Consider the following 23,555-nt stretch of genomic DNA (forward strand, 5'->3'; position numbering starts at 1 on the left):
AATCAGACAAGAGAAACAAATAATTGGTAAAGAGGAAGTCGAACAGTTACTGCTTATTGATGATACGATCCTTTACCTTGAAAACCCTAAGGACGCCTCCAGAAAGCTCTTAGAACTGATAAAAGAATTCAGTGCAGTTTCCAGATACAAGATTAATGTACAGAAATCAATAGCTCTTCTATACACCAACATTGACCAAAAGGAGAATCAAATCAACAACTCAACTGCTTTTACAATGGATGCAAAAAATAAAATAAAATAAAAAATACGATACTTAGGAATATATCTAACAAAGGAGTCGAAAGACCTCTACAAGGAAAACTACAAAACACTGCTGAAAGACATCATAGATGACACAAACACGTGGAAACACATCCCATGCTCATAGGAATCAGTATTGTGAAAAAGACCGTACCAATAAAAGCAATCTACAAATTAAACACAATCCCCATCAAAATACCACCATCATTCTTCACAGAGTTAAAAAAACAATTCTAATATTCATATAGAAACAAAAAGGAGCCTGCATAGCCAAAGGAAGACTAAGCAAAAAGAACAAATCTGGAGGCACTGCACTACCTGATTTCAAACTATACTATAAGGCCATAGGTACCAATACGAAATCTTAACTACTGCTATGTTACAATAATAAAGGGATCATATCATGTGTTTTTTTTTAAGGTTGTGTTTCTTTCTTTGGAAATGCAAGCTAATGTCTGAAATGTGGATGTATCAGAACATTTCCAGAGCTATTTGTTGGTGGTATAGGAATGATGGACTATGCATTGTGTTAGATCTCTATGACTGACTTTGTCTACACATGTTAACATCACTCAATCATTAAACATTTTGAGCATTAACTGTCAGGCAATATGCTAAGTGCTGCAGATGAAATGAGCTAAAATTTTTATAAAAAGCCCCTGTCCCCATTCAACTTACAGAATTCTTGCATAAACAACTCCTGTGATGGTTAATATTGTCAACTTGGTTGGATTGAAGTGTGCAAAGTATCCTTCTGGGTGTGTCCTATCTGTGTGTATGTAGATGTTTTTGAGTCTGGCCAGAAGAGATTAACATTTAAGTCAGTAGACTGGGAGAGGAAGACCTACCCACAATTTGGATGGGCACCATCCAATTTGCTGCCAGCAAGGCTAGAAAAAGCAGGTAGAAGGTGAAAGAAGCTGACTTGCTGGGCCTTCTGGCCTTCATCTTTTTCCATGCTGGATGCTTCTTGCCCACGAACATCAGACTCCAAGTTCTTCAGCTTTTGGACACTTGGACTTACAGCACTTACAGCAGTGCTTTGCCAGGGGCTCTCAGGCCTTCAGTCACATACTGAAGGGTGTACTGTTGGTTTCCCTACTTTTGAGGTTTTGGGGCTTGGACTGAGCCACTGATGGCTTCCTTGCTCCTCGGCTTGCAGACAGCCTATTTTAGGATTTTACCTTGTGATCATGTGAGTCAATTCTCCTTAATAAACTCCCATTCATGTATACATATATTCTATTACTTCTGTCCCTCTAGAGAACCCTAGTATGACTCCCAACTAACTCAAACCACTCACTCTCTTTTGCTGGAACAGAAAGTTTTGTATCCACAGCTTATCTTATACTGCAGCTCACTTGAGCACATACCATGTTAACTGCCTTATTTTATGTGTTTTATTTCTCCATCACATTCCCAAAAGTAGGCAACACTTATTTTTTATTCTTTATTCATCACATAGCCTAGTACACTGTGGGCAATAAGCAATTATAGGCAATATGCAAGTATAAGCATGATCGGTAAATTGAATTTCCAAATCAAGTGGTTTATCTTCTAATCTCATCCTCTTCTATCTCCCTCTTTTCATCCCATAAATTCAAAATAAAGCAATACTCTTCTTATAACAAACACGAATTTTCCTCACTCCAGTGCACATTTTCCTGATGATCTAAATTGAAATAATAAAAACAGATAAGCAAGAAACTAAGAGAAGATATTCTGAACAAATAGTAAACAAAATATTAATATTGGAACATTTTAATAATTCAAATCAATAAGGACTAATCAATCCAGTAGAAAAATAATCTAAGGACAGAAATAGGCAATTCAGAAAAGAAGAAATGGGAGCAGAGAATGTATTACTCCATTTTCAATCTGATGATAAAGTCATACCCGATACTGGGCAATTTGCAAAGAAAGAGGTTTATTGGACTTTTACAGTTCCACGTAGCAGGAAAGGTCTCACAATCATGGTGGAAGGTGAAAGGCATATCTCACATGGCAGCAGATAAGAGAAGAGAGCTTGTGCGGGAAACTCCGTTTTTTAAAACCATCAGATCTCATGAGACTCACTAACTACCATGGGAACAGCACAGGAAAGTCCTGCCTCCAAAATTCAATCGCCTCCCACTGGGTTTTTCCCATGATGCATGGTAACTGTGGGAGTCACAATTCAAGATAAGATTTGGGTGAGTACACAACGAAACCATATCAGAGAATAAATATTATAAGATGTTTAATCTCTTGGTAATCCGAGATTTAAATTAAAACTACAGTTAGATAAATGCCTCAAATCAATTATTGCTTCAAAGAAACTCTATGAATTTTTCCAAATACCCACAAGGTAAATTTCAATTTATTTTTCAAATCTTTATTTTCAATTTCTTCAGAACAATAAACTGGGAGCCAGAAAATCTAGGTTTGAGTCCTAACCTACTCTATCTGTGTGACAACGTGTAAGTCAGTCAAACCCTGATAACCTCATTGAGTGAGCCACTGAAACCCTGATAACCTTTTCAACATCTGTGAAATATTGATTATGTTTCTTAAGCAGATGTTAGGGGATTAAATAAAATGCTTTGTGAATTATAAAGTGCCATAAAATGTAGAGTGTTCTTTTATATTCACTGTCTTTTTTTCTAATTTGAAAGGTAATATATGCTCAATGTAGAAAATTGGAAAACATACACAAACACACAAGAAGAGCAGCAATAAAAAAGAAGAAAGAAACATTATACATAATCCCAGTACAGGAAGATAACTACTTTTAAGAAGCTAATAAAATATAAACAGGCTGTGGGTTGAAGAAGAAATCAAAAGGGACATTAGAAAGTATTTTGTACTAAATGAAAGTGAAAACACAGCACATCATTTAGGGATTCAGCTAAAAAGCACCTAGAAGGAAATTCATGCCACTAAATACGTATATTAGAAAAGGAGAAAAGTCTGAAATTAATATCTTAAGAAACTAGAAAAAGTAGGGCAAAATAAACAAAAAGAAAATAAGAGAGAAAAATAAAATTCAGAAATCAATGAACCTGAAGACAGAAAATCAACAAAGAAAAATCAATGAGATCAAAACTGAGTCTTTAGGAAGATCAATACCATTGATCAACCCCTAGCAAGACTAACAAAGATAAAAGAGAGAAGACAAAAATTATTAATATTGGAGACAAAAAAGAGGACTTCATTGCAGTGCCTACAGACATTAAAAGGGTAAGTGTAAGAAGGGAACACTGTGGATAACTGTATGCCAGTTAGTTTAACAAGGTAGAATGCATTAATTCTTGAAACAACAGAAAATTTCAAAGAATTCTTTGAAAGATACACATCACCAAAGCTCAATCAAAGGAGATAGCTAACCAGAGCCTGGGTGGGGTGGCTCACACCTGTAATCCTAGCACTTTGGAAGGCCGAAGCACGTGGATCACCTCAGGTCAGGAGTTTAAGACCAGCCTGGCCAACATGGTAAAACTCTGTCTCTACTAAAAATACAAAAATTAGCCAGGCATGGTGGTGGGCACCTGCAATCCCATACTGGGGAGGCTGAGAGGCAGGACAATCACTTGAACCTGGGAGGTGGAGGTTGCAGTGAGCCGTAATTGTGCCATTGCACTCCAGCCTCAGTGACAGAGCAAGACTCTGTCTCAAAACCAAAAACAAACAAACAAACAGAAAAAGAGATGGCTAACCTGAATAGCCCTATATCTTTTAAAGGATTTTAATTTGTAGTTGAAAACTTTCTTACAAAGAAAATTCCAGAACCAGATGGCTGCATTGGTGAATTCTATCAAACATTCTACCAAACCCTTCTAGAAAACTGAAGAGGAGGGAATACTTCCCAACTGAATATTTAATGTAACTTTTATACTCATACCAAAACCAGATAAAGATATTACAAGAACAGAAACTATAGACCAGTATCTCTTAAGAGCATAAATGCAAAAATTCTCAAAGAAATTTTAACAAACTAAATCTAACAATTTATAGAAAAGATAATACTTTACGAGCAAGTGGGGCTTATCATGGAAATTCAAGGCTAGTTTAACATTCAAAATCCAATCAATGCAATTCACCATATCAACAAACTAAAGAAAGAAAATCATGTAATCATTGCAACAGATGAAGAAACATTATTAGACAAAATGCTCCATACATTCATGAGAGACAGTCTCAGCAAAATAGAAAGAGTTTCTCAACCTGATAAAGGGCATCTACAAAAAACCTATACATAACACTACACTTAAGGGCAAGAGATTGCTTTACCCTAAGATCAGGAATTATGCAAGGATGCCTGCTTCATTACTCTTGGAGATCTTGGCCAATGACATTGGGTAAAAAGAAAAAATAAAAGGCCTATATAGTGGATAGTAAAAAAGTAAAACTTTCTATTCACAAATGGACATAATTTTCTACACAGAAAATCTATAAGAATCTATTAAAAAGTTACTATAAAGAATTTATAAATCACATTTATATATTCTATAATAAACAATTAGAAATTGAATGAACGTGTACTATTTTCAATAACTCCATTCAAAACATAAAAATACTGAAGTATACATCTAACAAAATATGTGTAAGATCTTCACTCAGAAAGCTAAAACACTGATTAAAGAAATCAATGAAGGAGTAAAAAATGGAAAGCTATATTTTATTTACGGATTGAAAGACACAAAATTGTTAAGATGTAAGTTTTCTCCAATGTGATTTATAGATTCCTTGCTATCTAAATCCAATTCCCAGCATGATCTTTTATAAAAATTAGCAATCTTATAAAAACTGTATATGGAAAGGCAAAGGAAGTAGAATAGCCAAAACAATTTTGCAAAAGAAATATGTCAGAGACTTAATATAAAATTGCAGTTTTGGGACAGGTGTGGTGGCTCATGCCTGTAATCTCAGCACTTTGGAAAGCTGAAGCAGGCAAATCATTTGAGGCAGGGAGTTTGAGACTAGCCTGGCCAAACTGGTGAAACCTTGTTTCTACTAAAAATACAAAAATTAGCCAGGTGTGGTGGCCCATACCTGTAATCCTAGCTACTCAGGAGGCTGAGGCATGAGAATTGCTTGAACCTGAAAGGCCAAGGTTGCGGTGAGCCAAGATTGTGCCCCTGCACTCCAGCCTGGGCAACAGAGCAAGACTCTGTCTCAAAAGCAAAAATAACAACACCACCACCACCAACAACAACACAAACTACCATTTTCAAGACATTATGGTGTTGGCAAAATGTTAGACAAATAGATCAAGAGAATAAAATAGATTCAAAAACTACCCACACATATGTGGTCAACTGATTTTCAACAAAGGTGCAAAAGGAATTCAATGGAAAAAGAATAGTACTTTCAATAAATGATGCCGGAATATTTGGATAGTCGCATAGAAAACAAACTGAAATGAACCTTAATCCATATCAAATACTATATATAAAAATAAACTCAAGATGGATTATAGACTTTAATGTGAAACCTGATTCTTTAAAACTTCTAGAAGAACACACAGGAGAATATCTTTGTGATTCTGGTTTAGGCAAAGAGTTTAGATCTGACAAATGTCACAATCCGTAAAAGCACCCTATTGTGCTACCAAATACCAAATCTTATTCATTCTATCTAACCGTATTTCTGTAGCCATTAAAATGTATATTCTATTGATTAGTTTGGATTTGATTTACTCTTCTTTTTCTAGTTTCCTAAGGTGGCAGTCTATTATTCAGTTTAAATCTTTCCACATTTACTATATCAATTCCTTGCTATATATTTCCATCTAAGCACTGCATTTGCTGCAGCCTGCACATTTTGATAAGTGGTATTTCTATTTTCTTTTAGCTCAAAATATTTAAAAATTCCTCTTGATACTTCTTCTTTGACCCATGTATTATTTAGAAGTGTGGTTTTTAATCTCTAAATAGTTTGGCGTTGTATAGCTTTCTGTTACTGATTTCTAGTTTAATTCCAGTATGGTGTGGAAGTATACATTGTTTGATTTTTATTTTGTGTTTCTTAGGGTATGTTTTATGACCCAGAATATGGTATATTTTAGTGAATGTTCCATGTGATCTCGAGAAGAATGTATATTCTTATGTTGTTGGATGAACTATTCTACAGATATCAGTTAAATCCATTTGACTGATGGTAATAGAACTGTGTCCTTACTGATTTTCTGCCTGATGGATCTATAAATTACTAAAAAGGGGTACCAAAGTCTCCAACTATAATAGTTTGTATTTCTTCTTGCATTTCTATCAGTTTTTGCCTCACATATTTTGATGCTTTGTTAAGTGCATGCACATTAAAGACTGTTACTTTTTCTTGGAGAATTTACTTTTTATCAATATATAATGGCCCCCATTTTCCCTGGATAATTTTCCTTGTCCTAAAGTCTTCTCTGTCTGAAATTAATATAACAACTCCATCTTTCTCTTGATTAGAACTAGCACAGTATATGTTTATCCATCCCTTTACTTTTAACCCATGTGTGTCTTTATATTTACAGTAGGTTTCTTTCATTTAGCATAATGTCCTCTAAGTCAATCCATCTATGGCAATGACAGAATCTCTTTCTTTTGTAAAACTGAAAGTATTCTTTGGTATACATTATGCTAAGTGAAATAAGCTAGACATACAAAGAAAAATATGCCATGATCCCACTTACATGTGGTATCTTTTTTTTTTTCTTTCTAAGGTCAAATTCACAGAAATAGAGAATAAAACAGTGGTGACTATGGTTGGTGTAGGGGGTGGAAACGGGAAATACAGGTTAAAAAATACAATGTAGCAGATGCATAGGATGAACAAGTCTAAAGATCTAAAGTGTAGCATAAGAACCAGAGCTAATGATAATGTATTGTATTCCAAATTTTTGCTAAATGATTAGATTATAGCAGGTCGATTCAACAATGTGTCTCTTGGATGTATTCAACTGAAGTATTTCTCCCTGGATATTTCTACTAAGACCAAAAGTCAAAATATATTGGTTAACAGGAAACTGTTCTCATATATGCAGTGAAATGAACCATCATATTGTTAACAGGATATTGTTTTGAAATATTCAATAAAAGGGAACTGAAAGCATTGTTTCCAAAATAAGACTTAGTGATTTCCAAGTAAAGGCCTGGACCACCGAGTTGTACCAGATGCAGTTCAAACTAATGCTCGCATACTTTGCAACAAAAATTGTAGTTATCAATCACAGTATGGACTGAAATTCCAGTCTCTGTGACTTCCATAGACCATACTGATAGAAGATGAAGCTGCATTTTCAAGGAAATGTTGACCTTTGTGAAAAAACATTCTTTTCAAAAGGAGACCAGAGACACTTGGCAATCAGGTGAACACATTTCCACAAATAGCCATCTTTGCATTGGTATCATATAAGTGTTGGTGACATGAGGAACTTTCAGGAGTCATGGATAACAAATTACACAGTTTCAAGATCTCAGTAGCTGCTAGGTTTGAAGTGTTGACAATAATAGGATGCAGTGTATCTTGAAATAAATGTCTATCCATTGGGAGAGATGAAATGAAAATTTTCTAAAAAATAAAACCACTAAAAAATAATTGAATTTCACCTGTGATGGTTGGTCACAATTGAGGAATCTGACCCATCAAACCTGAGAAATTTGACTTGAAGGGACAAATTGTTCAATTAATATGATTATAACTGCTCTTGTGGGGGAAGATTGGTAACTATGTAAGATGAATAAATATACTAGTTTGCTTCATTATAGTAACAATTTTGATATATATGTACCTCATAACATCATGTTGTATACCTTAAATGTACGTAATAAAACTTATTAAAATATTTTTAAAAACACAGTGATTTCTTGTAGACAACATATAGTTGGCTTTTGGGGATTTTTAATCCCCTGATAGTCTCTGCCAGAAACTAAGTGGGGAGTGAAAATATTGTATAAATACTTTAAATGTATTTATATATTTTATATGTTAATAATGTTTTAGAGCAATCTTATATTCTCAGTAAAATTGAGAGGAAGGTACAGAGATTTTCTGTCTATTCCCAGTTACCGCTGCCATACATGCATAGTGTCCCCAGTCATCAATATCCCCTGCCAGAGAGGTACAATTGTTTCCACTGATGAACCTACACTGACGCATCATTATCACTCAAAGTCCACAATTTACATTAAGGTTTACTCTTGGTATTGTACATTCTATGGGTTTGGACAAATATATAATGATATATATCCACTATTATAGTTAAAAATTTGATACTATAATACTATTATAGTATCATAGTGTAATATTACACTATTATGGTATCAAAAATTTTACTGCCCTAAGAATATTTTGTGTTCTGCCTATTCATCCCTCTCTCTTCCCTAACCCCTATCAACCACTGATCTTTTCATTGTCTCCATAGTTTTACCTACTCCAGAATGTCATATAGTTGAATCATACAGTATGTAGCCTTTTCAGATTGGCTTCTTTCACTTAGTATTATGCATTTAAATTTCCTCCATGTTTTTTCATAGCTTGATGGTTCATTTCTTTTTGGCACTCAATAATACTCTACTGCCTGCATTTACTGAAGTTTATTCATCCATTCACCTACTGAAGGACATCTTGGCTACTTCCAAGTTTTGGTAATTACAAATAAAGCTGTTATAAACATCTGTGTGCAGGTTTCTGTGTGACATACATTTTTTAATTTGGGATGTAAATATCAAGGAGTGAAATTGCTGAATCATATGGTAAAAATATGTTTAGTTTTGTAAGAAACTTCCAAACAGTCATCCAAAGTAGCTGTACCATACTGCATTCTCATCAGCAATGATTGAAAATTCCTGTGGCTCCACATCCTCAACAGCATTTGGTGTTGTCAGTGTTCAGGATTTTGGCAATTCTATAATAATAGGTGTGTAGTGGTATGTCACTCTTATTTTAATTTGCATTTCCCTGATGACATATGATGTGGAGCATCTTTGCATATGCTTATTTGCCATCTGTATACACTTTTGGGTGAGATGTCTGCTGAGGTCCTTGGTCCATTTTTAAATAGAGCTGTTTGTGTTCTTATTGTTGAGTTTTAAGAGTTCTTTGTATATTTTGCATAACAGTCCTTTATCAGATATGTCTCTTGCAAATATTTTTCCCAGTCTGTGGCTTGTCTTTTTATTTTCTTGACAGTGTCATTTGCAGAGCAGAAAGTTTTAATTTTCATGAAGTCAAATTTATCAATTCTTTCTTTCTTGGATAGAACCTTTGGTGTTGTATCTAAAAAGTAATTGCCTGGAACAGAATAAGGAGTCCAGAAATAATGTCACATACCTACAACCATTTCATCTTCAACAAAGTCAACAAAAACAAGCAATGGAGAAAGGACTCCCTAATCAATGCACAGTGTTAGGATAACTGGCAAGCCATATGCAGAAGATTGATACTAGACTCCTTCCTTAAACCGTATCCAAAAAGTCAACTCATGCTGGGTTAAAGACTTAAATGTAAAACCTTAAACTATAAAAACCATGGAAGATAACCTACCATTCTAGAAAAAGGAACTGGCAAAGATTTCATGACAAAGATGCCAGAAACAACTGCAGCAAAAGTAAAAATTGACAAGTGGAATCTAATCCACCCAAAGAGCTTCTGCACAGCAAAAGAAAGCATCCACAGAGTACACAGATAGTCTACAGAATGGGAGAAAATATTTGCAAACTATTCATCTGACAAAGGTCTAATATCAAGAATCTGTAAGGGACTTAAACAAACTTGCAAGAGAAAAACAAATAATCCCATTAAAAAGTATACAAAGGACATGAACACTTTTCAAAAGACACACATGTAGTCAACAAGTACAAGAAAATATTCTCAATATCACTATCATTACAGAAATGCAAATTAAACCCACCATTAGATACTCACACCCATCAGAATGGCTATTACTAAAAAGTCAAAGAACAACAGATGCTGGCAAGGTTACGGAGAAAAGGGAAAGTTTATACACTGCTGGAGAAAATGCAAATTAGTTCAACCACTGTGGAAAGCAGTATGGTGATTCCTCAAAGACCTGAAAACAGAACTAGCATTTGACCAAACAGTCCCATTATTGGGTCTATACACAAAAGAATATAAATCATTCTACCATAAAGACATATGCACGCATTTGCTCACTGCAGCACTATTCACAATAGCAAAGATATGTAATCAACCTGAATGTCCATCAATAGTAGATTGGATAAATAAAATGTGGCACATATATACCATGAAATACTATACAGCTATAAAAAAGAATGAGATCACATCCTTTGCAGGAACATGGATGGAGCTGAAGACCATTATCCTTAGCAAACTAATACAGGAACACAAAACCAAATATTACATGTTCTCACTTATAAGTGAGAGCTAAATAATGAGAACCAATCAGCAAAAGGAGGGTAATAACAGACACTAGGGCCTACTTCAGGCATGAGGGTGGGAGGAGAGAGAGGATCAGATAAAATCCCTATTGAGTACCATGCTTAGTATTTGGGGGACAAAATTAGCTGTACACCAACTCCCTGTGACACACATTTGCCTGTATTAACAAACCAGCACATGTACCCCTGAACCTAAAATAAAAGTTAAAAAAAAATAAAAAGCAATTGTCAAATCCAAGGTTACCTAAATTTTTCTCTTATATTATCTTCTAAGAGTTCTTTAGTTTTGCACTTGACATTTACGTCTCTGTTCCATTTTGAGGAAATGTTGGTGAAGGGTGTGAAATCTGTATCCAGATTTATTTATTTTTGGATTTGGACGCCCAGTCGTTCCAGCATCATTTATTGAAAAGACTATTTTTCCCCCACTGGGTTACGTTGTTAAAGATAAGTTGATGATGCTTATTTGTGCCTATTTCTGGCATTTCTATTACATTCCCTTGATCTATTTTTCTATTACTTTGCCAATATCTCATAACTTTGATTACTGTAGTTTAATAGTAAGTTTTAAAGTTGGGTACTGACTTTGTTCTCCTTTAATGTTGTGTTGGCTGTTATGGATTTTCACCTTACTATATACACTTTAGAGTCAGTTTGTTGATATCCACAAAATAACTTGCTGGGATTTTTAATGACATTGTATTGAATCTATTCATCAAGTTAGGAAAAACGTACATCTTGACAATATCGAGTCTTCCTAACAACAAACATGGAATATCTGTCCATTCTACTTAGTTTTTGATTTCTTTCATCAGAGTTTTATAGCTTTCATCATATAGATACTGTACATATTTTGTTGAATTTACACCTGTTTCATTTTAAGGAGTGCTTATGTGAATAATAATGTGTTTTTTATTTTAAATTCCACTTGTTAATTGCTGGTAGATAGAAGAGCAATTGACTTTTATATTAGCCTTGTATATTTCCATCTTCCTATAATTCCTTAGTAGTTACAGGAGTGTGTTTTTGTCATTGTTGTTGATCCCTTGGGATTTTCTACCTGGACAAGTCATCTGTGAACAAAGGCAATATTGTTTCTTCCTTCCCAATCTGTATATCTTTTATTTCCATTTCCCATCTTACTGCATCTATAGTTTATTTTCAGTTCATTCAGTTTTTTTTTCTTTTGAAAACAGGAGTGACAACCTCCAAGGTCATTATGTATCAGACTGAAAACTGGAAGTTCTTTCTAGTCTTTTTTCCATGTGATATGTGCATAAAGGTTTTATTACAAAATTAACAGCATATAATATATACATTTTATAAACTACGTTTTAAATGAACATATCAGAACATTCCTATGAAATTAAATATTTTCCCCATTCCTCATGACTAATGACAGACATAGTTCTACACCAATACAGAGTTGAACCATAATTTGTTAACCAATCCCCTATCTTGCGATATTAGGTTGTTTCATTTCTTTCCATTAAAAAATTATGACAAAGATTCTTGTATATAAAGTTCTATTGGCAACATTAGTTGTTTTCTGTTTCGGTTTTTTTTTTTTTTTTTTGAGATGGAGTCTCACAATGTTACCCAGGCTGTAGTGCAGTGGCATGATCTTGGCTCACTGCAATCTCTACCTCCCAGGTTCAAGCAATGCTCCTGCCTCAGCCTCCCGAGTAGCTGGGACCATAGAGGTGTGCCACCATGCCCAGCTAACTTTTTTCTATTTTTAGTAGAGATGGAGAGTCACCATGTTGGCCAGGATGGTCTTGATCTCCTGACTTCGTGATCTGCCTGCCTTGGCTTCCCAACATGCTGGGATTACAGGCATGAACCACTAGTTGTTGTCTTAATGCAAAATCTTAGAAGTAGATTTCTTGGATCAAATGTTTTGAGTACTTTCAAATTCTTGATTTACATTACCAGACTACCTTCCAGAAAAGCTGCAATAATTTACTTTACCATTACCAGTAAGTGAGAATGCCCAGCAATGTACTTTTTAAAGTTTTGGCAACTTGATAAGGGAAAATGGAACCAATATTTCTTTCTCACTTTTTTTTTTATCAGCAAGGTCGAATATACATTCATTTTAGTAACCATTTTTATTTCCCCTTTTATGATGCTTTCATCATTGTCAGCTGTGTTATATTAATCTGTATTCGTGGGCTAAGAGTAGGTGCTCAAAATATTTCTTAATTGTAAGAAAACAGAAAACACTTTTTAGGCAGAATTTGAGTGTTTTTCAGCCAAGTCTTATCAATACTTTTTTTTGTTTGGTAGACACAAAATAAACTTCTGCTCCACAACATTCAAAGGACATGGTTAGAAATATTTTAAATATTTTAATAATCCCAGCATCTTTAACTGATGAGAGATGATTACAAATTTCCCAAGACTAACATCTAAATAAGGCATCTTTCTCTACCATGTTGGTGAGATGAGAGTTACTATTTCTGTACAACAAATGTATAGTCTCACAGACAAACACTTAAGTGATTTGCATTTTACATATACAATTTATTTCAACATTTCAGAAAGAATCTAAGTATACAAGTGTATGCAAATCCTACAAGGCGGCTCCTTCAAATGGCATTACTAGGTGAGCATAAATATTCATATTTATATGGACCTGGGGACACTAATACTGGAATGGAAGTAAGCTAAAAGTTACTTTGTAGATTTAAATCCACATTGCAGAGTAAGATATAACCTGTATATTATGTTTTACCTATTTAAAATATGAAACTGAATAAGCTTTTGCTAACAGCTACGTATGTTCTGCATGGTTTAATGACCAACCCCTTTCTTATTTGATAATGAAGAAATGGGATAATAAAAGATAAAGACCACTGAAAAGACTACTCAAGCACTACAATAAAACAAGCTAGCCAATTATGGGTTTTAAATACATTTGCTTATTTCTAAAACTCTTCCAAACTGTTTAAGATTCTGACTTGCAGGAAAGTCTGTTTCCAAAAGGACAGCATATACTGATGTGACAAGGAAGGTATTCTTCAAATATAACTTTTAGGCCAGTTGCTATCCCGTCTCTGAAAATCCTTTAAGATAGATTATTTTACTGACACTATTAAATGGATCACTTCATTATGTGTGAGTTCACCACTATTCTTGAAAACCACAGATAACTGATTTCAGCCAAGAGATTATCTTTTCTCTCAAATTCATACTTTGTCTAATAATACTCAAAGGAGTATTTTTCTGCCCTGAATTTGGCTTAAAATCTAGGAGGTAGATGATAAGTGTAAAAAGCAGCCAGGGAAGCAAGTGCAAGAAAAATATAGAGCCAGATGAGAATGGTGATAATAATAAAAAAACAAGCTATGTTTGTTGAACATTTCCTATGAGACAGGATCTGTTCTAAGGGCTTTACATATCTGAATTCACTAAATTCTTAAAACAACGCTACAAGGTGGGTCCCATTATTGGTCCCATTTTACCACTGAGGAATCTATGGCACAGAGAGATTTGGTAACTTGCCCAAGTTGACATGACTAATCAAGGTATGGAAATAGAATTCAAACCTATATCTTGCAGCTTTAGAAGCAATGACTATAACCTTTACAGGGTTCTGCCTCTCCTGCTACATAGTTAGAACTTGGAAAGTAAAGAGCTTTCACATATTCATTCCTAATCTTTTCTCAAATTACCTTTCCACTCTACCTTCTTAACACAACTTTGATCTCCTTTTTTAAAAGAAAAATAAAAATAAAAACAATGTTGTGGCCGGTTATGGTGGCTAATGCCTGTAATCCCAGCACTTTGGGAGGCCGAGGTAGGCGGATCATGAGGTCAGGAGTTCGCGAACAGGCTGGCCAACATAGTGAAACAACATCTCTGCTAAAAACACAAAATTTAGCCAGGCATGGTGGCGTATGCCTGTAGTCCCAGCTACTCAGGAGGCTGAGGCAGAAGAATAGCTTGAATGGCAGAGGCGGAGGTTGTTGTGAGACGAGATCATGCCACTGCACTCCAGCCTGGGCAACAGAGCGAGACTCCATCTCAAAAACAAACAAACAATGTCATTTGCAGTGAAGTCAAGTAATACTCAACATAGACCATATAAAATAGCTCAGCTGGCAGAGACTTTGGCATTTCTGTATTTATATCCGTGACAACACATAATGTATAAAATAGTGCTCATGCTCTTAAGGGCTTTGAAATCTTGATGGGAAGACAAGATTATCCCAGCTAAAAGTTCTTTTTCATTCTCTTTAAACCTAACAGCACTTTCCTCATTCATTCACACGGCATTTACCTCACATACCAGTGTCTTCCAAACTATGCTTCTTGAGGATGCATCTCTTACTCGAACTCTAATCTAAAATGAAAACATAATGGTCTTTCACCAAGTATATTAGTCTTATTATCTAGGCAACATGGGATTTGGCCAATTATGACCCAGACAGAAATCTACAACTCCTGGAAAGCAAATTTAGGAACTGAAGGCAGACAAGGAGCTGAACAGTAATGCCATTAGTGTAATTAAACAATCTTCTGCAATTAGTGACACTGATATTTTTATAGAACATCAAAAAAGTAAACACTATAATTTTTTTTTTTTTTTTTTAGACGGAGTTTTACTCTCGTTGCCCAGGCTGGAGTGCAATCTCAGCTCACCACAACCTCTGCTTCCCGGATTCAAGCAATTCTCCTGCCTCAGCCTCCTGAGTAGCTGGGATTATAGGCAGGCGCCACCATGCTCAGCTAATTTGTATTTTTAATAGAGATGGGGTTTCTCCATGTTGGTCAGGCTGGTCTTTAACTCCAGACGTCAGGTGATCCACTAACCTCAGCCTCCCAAAGTGACAATCAACAAATTTGAGACACTATGATAAAGTCAATTTCAGTACATGTTTATAAGTTTGAAATTTTAAAAAGTTGTTGTTATTACCCAGGAGAGAATTTAATGAGTTATGTAGTATGATAAATAGCACCTATAACCCCAGTAAATCATCTTGGACAAAAATCACCAATAAGCTCATTTTATTGAAATGAGGATGCCTTGCCAACTTCCAGGAGATATGTGCAAAAAAATTAAGGTGATCACTTGCCAATAACAGAGAGATAGAAACTGGAGAATGTATGACTTACTGCTAACTAATGGTATCTGAGAGTAGAATTTGGTCCCAAAGGAATTCCAACTAACATATGAGATGGACCTTGAACCTGCAACATCACAGCTATTTTCCAAATGTATCAGATTGCCTTAATTAGAGGTGGCTATCTCTGCTACTTGAGGGGCCCCTGTTAACAGGAACAATGATGACAAAAAGTAAACAACAGATACATGTCACTATGCCATCAATGTTTTGCCAATCGTTACTGACCAGCTTCCAGGATTAGGCAAAGGTCAGTAATTTCATCACCAATTCAAAATCAAGAAAACATTCCCAAGAAATATTTTTGATAAGAGCTATTACTGTAGACACATCATCATGTCAGTATTACAATAATATTTATTCAATTATAATATGTGGTCAGTGGAAAGAAAAAGATGAATCTTTGCTATTCATTATAGGAGTGGACACATCAAGTAAACAAATTCCTTTTTAATTATTTATTTCTTAAAAAGGCTACTAGAAGAGTGAAGAAAAAATAAAGGCATAAGTACTTATCTTCTGCCATTTATCAAACTTGAGGCAGAATATAGGAAGGACAAGATACAGTAGTTAAGGGGAAAAAATTCTTATTTCTCTGGCAATTGGATTTCTAGAGTTGAAGACTCTGTGTCATGTCTTCTCAGGACTTTAAGACTTCATTTCCAGGCTGTGGAAGCCAGAGAAAAAGGAAAGTCATGAAGAAGCAAAATTCTCCATTCTGTGTATGCAGCTTTTTCCTTCATTCAGAAATGAATTATCTTTTTCCTACTTGCTAGATCACCTGCCCAAATGAGTGTTCTATCCACAGAATGGCCTTCTCACTACTTGCTTTGTGGTTATTTCACTTTTCTATTAGCAGGTGGGCAAACCCAACGAAAAGCAAAGAGTCCATAGTTCAAAGAGGTTTGCCAGCCAAGCAAGGTTAAACCATTGACTGGGATAAGAACTGGAGATTTTCCATGAAATTTCAATTTGTTGTGCCCTTCTATCTTCCATTAGCATGGATAACTGGAAGTTGATGGTATTCTCATTAGTCTTTACTATGAGGCCATGAGGAGATCCTTTTACAGAAAGACTGCTCAGCTGGTGAAACCTGATCTGAATACTTTTCAGGATAAAATAATCTCTTCCATGTCATACGGCACAGGACGTCGGGCAAAAATAAAAACGCCTGTTCAAAAAACCAAATTGTTCTTCCTATCAGCACTTTAGCTGTGCAAATCTCTGTGAAGGGAGACTTTCTGTTTGATCAGGAATACTTTTGTTCCCTTCAGTAAAGAATAAAAGTTGAGCTCTTGAACTTTTCACAATAGAATCAAATATGCATATCCTGCAACTGGTATCTAAACCACTCAGCTTTCACTTACAGACAACATGGGATATATCTTCACTACTGGTATATTTTAGAGACTCCAATTATGAATTAATCTTAAATGAAGCAACTCAAACACAAAAAGCCATATACTGCATGTTCTTACTTATAAGTGGAAGCTAAATAATGTGTATGTATGGACACACAGTATGGAAAAATAGACACTGGAGACACGGAAAGGTGGGAGGGTAGGAGAAGGGTAGGGAATGAGAAATTACCTATTGGATACAATGTACACTATTCGGGTGATGGCTACACTAAAGCTCAGACTTTGCCACTATGTAAAATATCCATGTAACAAAACCCCACTTGTAACCCCTAAATTTATATACATAAATAAACAAACCCTGATCCATACTGGTTAAAAAGTGCTTCAGTTTTGTAAACTAATATGTTTGTATAACTGAGCTTAGAAAAAAGGACTAGAAGTATATATACCAATTAAGTATGGTTATCCGTATATGTTGTGGTTACTGCTCATTTTTGTTTTCCTTATACTTTTATGCATCTTTTGAATGTTTAACAATAAGCATCTATTTTAAAATCAGAAACAAATCATGTTAATAGAAAGTTTGCTTAGGGCATCTGATAGTTGAAGATCCAGTCTAGCAAACATATTAAACCTCTATTTAACATTTCCATGTTCAATCCTCCAAGTAACTTAGATTATTCAAAGGTAAAGTACCTGAAATGCATTTATTTACCACTTATAGAAAGTCATTTAACCAATTATAATTTAATATTTGCCCTCTTCCTTTACAGAGGGTCAATAAAGAAATGCCAAACAAACAATTCTTTTTTCTATGAAACCAAGGTTACCCAGAATGTGCCTCATTCAAACATCCCATGATCAATACTGCTTGAGTGCATTAGAGATGGGAATAATCTCTGTAGATGAAACTGTAAATTTTCTCTTGACAACAAACCCAAGGTTTCTTCTCTTTTATACTTTTGTGAAACATAAGCCAAATTTACAGTATAAATGCTATAATCTACTCAACCAAATGTTAAAAACATCTATTCATTCTATTTTCTTCAGATGGCCTCTTTTATTTCATCTTTAAAAACATTATCTTGTCCCTATTCTTTCATCTCTCATGTGTATCTAATCTTTGTGGAAGCAGACAGGCTATACATCTTAAGTGGATAAAATATTCTTTGCAATTACCTTGTGACAATATTAAACATCCATATGGTTTGTTTAAGCACCCTAAAGCCAGGGCCTTCATTTCCTTTGTTACACCTCCCCAGCCCCTATACTATCTTCCTTCAGTTTTCAGTCCAGCAAACAAGATTTCTTTTCAATTTGTAAGTAGTGACTCTTTACTTCAAAGAACACGAATGACTCAACCAATACCACACAGCAAGCATCAGAAGACTGACCAGAAACCAGGTCTCTTGACTTTAAGCATAGTCCTCTTTCCATTAAATTCTGAAGACATTCCAATCCTACTGAGCAGTCAGGGAAATATAAGAAGCATAGACATAGAAGCACATACTTTTAACCTTCCTCACAACTTTCCTTTGGCTTAGGTAATGTAGGTTCCTGAAAAATTTTTATTCCTAGTCTTATTCTTTAACTCCCAAATAGTATACTATCCCTCTTAGGAATTCGGGTTAGAAATTTTTTTATTCATTTACTTGGATCATCTCTTATGTGTTAAGCGGTTGCCATGTATAAAGGACTGGGCTTCTATTTAAGACAATGAACTGACTTCCTCAAAGAATTCCCAGAAAAAAAAATGGGTATAGTGAACAGAACATTGCATTTGGAGACCTGGGTTTTGGTTCTAGCTCTGGCTGGCACTTGCTGCTTGTCCGTGTACAAAGTCACTTACCTCATTGAATTTAAAGTTTCTCACCTTAAAATTAAGGGGATAATATATTTGGCTTGTAAGAGAGTTGCTCTAATAATGACTACTTATATAAAAATATACTCTATGCCAGCCACTATGCAAAGCACTTGGTGTACACAATCTCGTTTCTTCTTCAAATGACTACTCTCACGCTCAATACGCTATTATTTCCCCCACTGTAAGAAAACTAAAGCTGTAGAGGTTAGGTAACATTCCCAAGGTACATAAATAAGTCAAGGAGTTGGGGATTGGATCTAGGCTAACTACAGAGCCTCCATGACAAAACCTTCTGCCCCCTCACCAAAATAAAAAACAATTAAGAATATACTTTGAGAAGCATTAAGCTATCTAATTTAAGTATGCCTCCTTCCTTCTACTTCCACCTAATTAAACATCTAAGATGTGAACAGGTCCACTCTTTTGCTTGCTTCTTTCTGTTGTTCAATAATCACCTCAAATGTCTAAGTGAGAATCTGGAGGAAGAAAACTCATGCTTTCCTGGCTGGCTCCCACAATAGACAAAGAAGTTATGAGTGAGCTTCACATGTTTCAAACTTTCTAAGTATCTTCTTCCTTTCCTTCAATCTTTTGGTGTCCAGAGGCCCACTTTTAGCCAAATCTGAATGTTGGAAGCTTTTCTCCTGAGGAGAAAAATAAGTGACAATCTAGCTCTTTGAAGATCCAGTTAACTCACCTTGTTAAAGCAGGAGAGGACTCCATGAAATACATGAACAATTTCTCTCTCCAGAACCTTTGCCAGACTTGGCACAGACTGGTCTATTAGAAATACATAATTGAATATTTTTAACAACTCAATTATTCAACCTCACTTTGATCAATAGTTCATTACCTAAGTTAGATCTGCCAAAGGCGCAAACTCTTCAGCCCATTTGTCCCATATTTGCATGAATATTATGCTGTGAATGTTACGCTCCTTTGAACTTCAAAAGAGTTTCCTGGCCTCATTGCCTACAACTTTAACAACAGAGCATAATGGAGTTATACAGAAGGACCTTTTCCCAGCTACAGACCTCAAACCTTGCTGATGCTGGAGGGTAACAAACTTTTATGTAAGCAACAAATGACTCATTCATCCATTGCAATGCACTATCAGTATTTTTGGGTTTCCTGAGCCTGTCTTTTCTCTTATAAGTGAAATTATAAATATGGGTAATTAGCTACCAGCAAGTGGCAGCACCCACCTTCACCATTCCTTGGGAAGAGCTTTCCACAAACAAAACATTTTTTCCACACTTCCAGATTTCTGAATCAATTGAGTGAGCCTCTTTGATCATAATGGCATCCCCCATCATTCCACCCTGATTCCCCAAATAGGAGAGCAAATAGGCTACAAAGCACCTTCTTTGACCTAAAAGCTCATATTCTAACCAGCCCCTGAAAGATAAAAAGCTTTGTCTTCTTTTGGTAAAATGGTGTCAGACAAGGAGAGATGTGAAGGCATTTACGACCCATACCTACTCTTATACATTTTCTTAAAATTTTCCAGTTGCTTTCTTTTTTAATTTTAGAAAACCCCTCTATTTCCTTCATCTACTTCTGTACCAACTTGTCTTTAGAATTGCACAGTAAAAATATGGGAAATAAGATGTATTTTTACTTTAAAAGAACTTTTCTCCTGTAGTAAAACTTAAACTTGCCAATTGTGGAAATTTTGGAATAGACAGAAGTATAAAAGTGAACAAAAATAACATTCATAAACCTACCATCCGGAGATTAAAAAAAATTAGTTCCCTATTGCATACCATACAGGAATATAAATTTCAGATGGAATAAAGGACTATGGGTAAAACCTAAAATTATGGCAGCAGTAGAAAAAAATATAAAAATATAGGGTGAGAAAGACCTTCCTAAGAATAGGAAAGCCAGAAACCATAGAGAAAATGAATGACAGATCTGACTACATAAAATTTTAAAACTTCTATATGGGAAAAATAAAACTTAAAAATTAAAACAGGTGGCATATAGAAAATAATACTTAAAGTAGAAAAGGTTAATAAGTAAGCTTTTACAAATAATTATGACAAGCAACCGAACTAAAAAATAGACAATTGACTGAAGAAATAAAATCGAACTAATACATAATTGAAAAGATGCTGCAGTAACAGAAAAATACCAAGCAAAACTTACAGATTATTTCTCCTATTAAACTGGCCCCAAAATACAAAGGTTAATTATAATCTTGGTAAAGGAATTAGAAATGGACTTTCATACAGAGATGGTGGGAGCATAAATTAATGCAACTTATTTGAAAGGGAATTTGACAGTACTTATCAGGATTAAAACTGAATATATACTTTATTTCTCACAAATACTTGAATAAGCGCCTAAAGATGTTCATAAAAGTCTTACTTGTAATAGCAAAAACCAGAAGCAATCTCAATTTCTACAAATATAGACTGGTTAAACAAACCCTGGCAAACTTATACAGCTGCAAACTATGCAGGCATTACAAAGAATATGGCACTGTTACGTTGCAATGTATTGACATGGAAGGATAGACACATTATTGAGTAAAAAACAAGTCACAGAAAAATGTATATAATATCCTATTTTTGTAAAACAAAAAATCATACAGACATGTATGTATAATTTTATAAAACAAAGAAAGTAGTTTGGAAGAACACATAGCAAACCACTAATAATGGTTATCCCAGGAGAGTGGAATGGGAGTGTAGGGACACATGTTCCATATGAAGCTCAAATGCTTTCATGTTATTTGTATACTAAGCATATATATTCATTTTATAATTTAAGAAACTTAAAAATAAATTAACATGCATTTCTCAGAGCCACCAAATTTTCAATAAACAGTGTTTTTATTGGTAGCATTATATTACATTACTTGGATCATTTTTGTAACCATTTAACCATGAACTGACATTTCCACTGCTTCTAACTTCTCATTGTTAGAGCTGCAATGTAAACCTCTGTGCATGCATATTGTGCATGTTTCTGTGTGTGTGTGTGTGTGTGTGTGTGTGTGGATACGTATCAAGGCAACATACATAGGACATATGCTCTAAGGTTTTCCCTTTAGCAGAGATGATTTTGCACGTCTTCAGAACAGTTAGCTTGGGCGTGGACACACCTAATGATGCTCAGTGGCTCATTAAGGGAAGGACCATGACCTTAGCCTCATCATCTGACAATAAGCCTGAAACACTGGACCAGAACTGGTGCCCTAGGCCATCTGTTACATAATCACTTTGGCACCAATTGAATATCAAAAGAGCTTGGGACAAATTCATCAGCACAAGGAAATATCAGAAAGTAGTAGATTTGGGTTTGTAATTGTTTTTTAAGTCACATCTTTCTTTGTCTAAGTTTCATGGACAATATTAATCAATTTTTAATAAATATGAAACGCTTTCCATAAGAGATGGTCTTCTAAGAGTTACAAGCTTTCTTTATGAGGTAATCAATAACAGGTTATAAGGGAAGTTTCTCTCTAAGAGAGGAAGATTTTAAAGATAAATTTAAGGGGTACAAGTGCCGTTTTGTTACACTGATATATTCCATAAAGTCTAGACTTTTAGTGTAACCATCACCCAAATAATGTACGTTGTGCTTAGTAATTTCTCATCCCTAAGCCCAGATAATCGTAAGCTGAGCTGAGAATGCATGGATGCTTCTGTCATATCCACTTAAATCAAGGAGGGCTTCTGGAAGAGGAGGATTCCGAGATGAACTATATTCAAGTGGAAGAAGAAAGATGCAATTTGAGGAATACAAGAGTAGAGGCTGATCCAAGCTTCCTTGCTGAGATCATGCCCCACTAAACTTCCTTTTGTGCCCCAATCATACTAGATATCACCATAGATCACTCATGCTCAAAAGCCTAATCAAACACACTATTAAACACTATTTCTCCCAGGAAGAAGACTACATTGACTATGAAAATCGTAGTGGGGTGGAAACACACTTAAGGATGGAATAGGCTTGGCACTGTTCTCCTTGTCAGCAAGCCTTCTGCCTGATCTATTCAACTTATGTGATAAAAGAGATAAAGGTTTATGTGATGGGCTTCAGATGCTGCTTCAGCTCCTACCAAGAATATTTTCACAGCTCCTTCTCATGAATAAGTTCAGTGGAGCAGAGAATGCCCCTCTTGGACCAATTCCACTTTGTGCTTCTTTTGATGCTGCCAAAAAGGGAAACTAGAACTTAGGCTTTTCCTTCAAATTTAGAGCAAGCGTCTGCATCGGAGGTGGCTGAAAGTGGCCCAAAGAAGGTAAGACCCACACTGTGCAAAGGCAGCAGAAAGCTCCTAACAAGAATGGAGATGTCTATGGTTACTCATAAATCTCCTAAATGTGGCAGCAAGGAGGGTTAATTATCCCCGCCTCCACTTCCTGCCACTCTCTGCTTTCTCCAATGTGTTAGCCCATTACACGGATCGCTGACTTTCTAGAAATATTCCCTGGGTTTTCTGGGATGTTCTTTTCAATAAAGAGCATCCAATTTGCTAATGGTCCCTGGAATCGCAACTTCCTGAAAGAATTTTTCATCTGCGTTCAGTTCATTGGAAGGT

The 23,555-nt window shown here is 35.3% G+C and overlaps 1 protein-coding gene across 4 annotated transcripts in view; it reads right to left on the reverse strand.

Moving 5' to 3' along the window:
- Positions 1-23,555, reverse strand: part of CHRDL1 (chordin like 1) — a 125,592-nt gene that overhangs the window by 97,833 nt on the left and 4,204 nt on the right. The window lies entirely within an intron of this gene.

Source organism: Callithrix jacchus, chromosome X, assembly GCF_049354715.1.
Source record: "Callithrix jacchus isolate 240 chromosome X, calJac240_pri, whole genome shotgun sequence".
Lineage (NCBI taxonomy): Eukaryota > Metazoa > Chordata > Mammalia > Primates > Cebidae > Callithrix > Callithrix jacchus.